Source organism: Lathyrus oleraceus, chromosome 5 (assembly GCF_024323335.1).
Source record: "Lathyrus oleraceus cultivar Zhongwan6 chromosome 5, CAAS_Psat_ZW6_1.0, whole genome shotgun sequence".
In the NCBI taxonomy this organism is placed as follows: domain Eukaryota; kingdom Viridiplantae; phylum Streptophyta; class Magnoliopsida; order Fabales; family Fabaceae; genus Lathyrus; species Lathyrus oleraceus.
In genome coordinates this window covers 347,413,487-347,417,324 of record NC_066583.1, presented here as the reverse complement: position 1 = coordinate 347,417,324, position 3,838 = coordinate 347,413,487, and the positions used below count along the sequence as shown (strand labels likewise).

General features: G+C 38.3%; 1 non-coding gene across 1 annotated transcript; it reads left to right on the top strand.

The window, feature by feature from the left end:
* Positions 1–763: 763 nt before the first annotated feature.
* Positions 764–870, top strand: LOC127088746 (small nucleolar RNA R71). The gene has a single exon (XR_007790568.1). It is a non-coding gene; the product is annotated as a small nucleolar RNA R71 (small nucleolar RNA).
* Positions 871–3,838: the final 2,968 nt, after the last annotated feature.

The window sequence follows — 3,838 nt, the reverse complement described above, 5'->3', positions numbered from 1 at the left end:
AGGGAATTGTCCTCCAGGTGTAGTCTGAGGGGCTTGGTTTAAAGCTACCTGAGAGATCTGGGTTTCAAGCATCTTGGTATGAGTTACTATTTGGTCAACCTTGGTTCCTAACTGAGTAATCAATTCGTTAACATGAATGTTTTGGTTCATGAACTCCTTATTTTGTTGGGTTTGAGCGGTGATAAAATTTTCCATAATTTTCTCAAGGCTCGGTTTTGGTGGTACAGGTTGCATAGGTTGATTGGATCTAGGGGCTTGATAACTAGGTCTCGGGGGTGCATTATTTTGAATAGGGTTATTGTTTTTATAGGAGAAGTTCGGGTGATTCCTCCATCCAGGGTTATAGGTATTCGAATATGGGTTCCCTTGGGTGTAGTTCACTTGCTTAGAGTGGGTTTCGTTTAATAGACTGCATTCTGCGGATTGGTGTCCTTTGGTTCCACATATCTCACAATCCGACGAAACTGCGGCTATAGTATTCGGGTTTATGCACATATGCTCGACTTTGAGGGCTAATGCGTCCATTTTAGCTTGCATCATGTCTATAGAGCTTAGTTCATGCACTCCTCCTTGGGCTTCCTTCTTCTCAACTGTTGCTCGTTCGACTCCCCATAATTGATGGTTTTGAGCCATATCTTAGATGAGGGCACTAGCTTCAGGATAAGGTTTGTTCATCAGCGCACCTCCTGCGGCAGCGTCGATGGTCATCTTTGTGTTATAATGAAGTCCATTATAGAAGGTTTGGATGATTAACCAATTTTCTAAACCATGATGTGGGCATGCTCGTAATAACTCTTTATATCTCTCCCAAGCTTCGAACAATGATTCTCCTTGGTTTTGGGTAAATCTAGTTATATGGTTTCGAAGAACGGCGGTCTTACTCGGGGGAAAATATCTAGCAAGAAAAACTCTTCTAAGGTTATCCCAAGTCGTAATGGAATTGGGTGGAAGGGAATCTAACCATGATAGGGCTTTATCTCTGAGGGAAAAAGGAAATAATCTTAAACGTATTGCCTCAGGAGAAGCTCCATTGGTTTTAAAAGTGTCTGCTAATTGAAGAAATATTTTTAAATGTTGGTTTGGGTTCTCAGTAGCGAGACCCGTGAATTGTCTCTGTTGCACTAGTTGCAACAGGGATGGTTTAAGTTCAAAATTATTAGCTGGGATGGTTGGGTTTACTATACTAGAACTAGGTTCTTCATTAGATGGTTGAGCGAAGTCCTTAAGAGGTCTTTGGTTTTGATCTTCGGCCATAGCTCTCTTAATTCTATGAAAGAATAAACGTGCACGAGCGTAACGTTCAGGTTCCACCAGAGGGTATACTAAGCTTAAACTTCCGGTGCTGCGAGTTCTTCGCATTGACCGGCGGGAAATAGCCTAAGTCTAAACGATATAACAACAGGAAAATGAAATTTGACGAAATTGGTCCCCGGCAACGGCGCCAAAAACTTGATGCGGTGTTTTTCGCAAGTATACGAACGCGTCAGAGTAATATAAAAGATTGTCGAATCCACAGAGACCAAGTGTCAATCTATCGTTATCTATTGTTATGGTGTTTATCAAAGGCAATCAAAATAGGTGTTTTTTTGGAGTATGCGATGAAAAGTAAAGTATAGAAATAAATTTAATTAATAAAGACAGGGTCAAATGTAATTCACGTAATCAATTAATAATCCAAGTACTTGCTAGTAGAGCTACTTATGGGCAGTGTTTCCTACTTTGAAAAGAACTAATTTAACAAGAACTGTCGCTTTCGCGTATTCAGAACTGAGTTGTACTCCCTAATCAAACCCTCTTATTGTCACTTATAAAAAGGCGCCCATTGCGTTAGAGTAGTAAACCTATTTTTAAGAAATATAGTGTCTTGACTGAGTTGAAAAGTATTATAACCTGGATTCCTTAACCAAAAGAGGTTCTCACGAACCAGACTCTAAACTTATAAACGCGTCCGAAAATAGTTTTAAAATCTCTTTTCTTCTTAATGTTAAAATCTCCTAATGAACTAAACAAAGTGCTTTCGCTGTTTTTGAAATAGTTAAAAAACAATTAAGTTTAAAAAGACGTTGGACGGCTTTCGATCTTACCCTACGGAATTGAAGTGTATGAAAACTTAAGTTGAAAGTTAAAATAGCCCTTAAGTGTTTCTACAAACAATTATACAGATTATCGGTTCAATTATGATCCTTACATTCTAACCTTATAAATTTAGTTAGACATGGTAAAGTAAAAGTGCATTAAAATAAATAAAAGTAGTGCGAGTGCGGAAAGTAAATAAAAGTAGTGCGAGTGCGGAAAATAAATAATTTAAAGCGAGTGCGGGAAATAAATAAAGTAAAGCGAGTGCAGGAAATAAATAATTTAAAGCGAGTGCGAGGAAATAAATAATTTAAAGCGAGTGCGAGGAAATAAATAAAGTAAAGCGAGTGCGAGGAAATAAATAATTTAAAGCGAGTGCGGGAAATAAATAAAGTAAAGCGAGTGCGGGAAAATAAATAAGATAAAGACAAGTAATAAAAACATGCTCCAATCGGAGGGTTGAATAAATTGCAAAGCGGAAATGAAAATGGCGGCAGGATTAACTTCCTTCCAAAGTGCTCCAAACTCGATTACAGACTCTATCACAGACTCGGTTACACAATTGTGGTAACACTCCAATGCGAAGCGATTACCACTTTATAAAACTGAATATATGCCTAAGTGAAACAAAGTTGCTCTGAGTTTGCCTCTGCTCTAAGTTTGGATGATTGTAAAAGTGAATTCGAGTTTCTATTTATAAGCAAGTAAAAAGATGGAAATGACTTGGATGCCCTTCAACTTGAAAATAGGAGGGAAACTATTTTCCTCTTGTGGCGCCTGCCACAAGGCCATGGCGCCCGCCACAAGGCCAAAGTGAGGCGCCTTAGTGGATGTAGTGGAGAATATGGAAGTTGAGGGAAGTTAAGCTTGGACACGTCATGACAGGGTTTGTAGCGCCCGCCATTGGGTAGGCCATAAGTACAAAATGCTGATTTTTAGGGTTTTTGGCTCTTTTTCGCTCCTTTTCTCGATCGGGGCTCCGATTAAAGTAAAAACCTGAAAACAAAGGAAAACATAGCAATAACACAACAAAATGATAATAAAACGACTAGAATGCATGTGAAATCGGGGTCGAAAATACGGTAAATTTTAGTGTTATCATGCATTTCCGTGTCTTACTAGTTGCATCCATAACTAATAATTATGTTTGTGTAGCACAGATTTAGGGGGAGAAGAAGTACCCTTGTGCTTGTGTGTATTACTAGTAGCTATAGCTAGTAATTGTGTTTGCTTCTACTGCTGCTTAAACTGTTGTTATGTTGTTTAACTGCTGATGAGTTCTTCCTTGTGAACAAAATGGACAGATATATGTTTTAGCCAAAATTTGCCAAAGGGGGAGTTTGTTGGTTCTAAGTGTTGGCAGCAATTTTGATAAAACAAAGAGTGTTCACAAGATGTTGTTTGTGATGTCTTAACATAAGATATCTGTGTACCTACTGGAGTTTAAATGGAAAACATAATTATGCAGGATTGTTTCAGAATGTCATACACCTTGTCATGGCATCTGATATTGTGTACCTGCTGGAGTTTAAATGGAAAACATAATTATGCAGGATTGTTTCAGGATGTCATACACAATGTCATGGCATCTGATATGTCTGTACCTGTTGGAAATTATAAATGGAATTATGGAATTATGCAGGATTGTTCCAAGATGTCAGACCCGATGTAATGACATCCTGTACACAGAACATTCAGTATAAATGTCTGGTGTTTTGTGATTGCGCATTTAATGGCAATCTGTGTATGATTGAAGATCTGA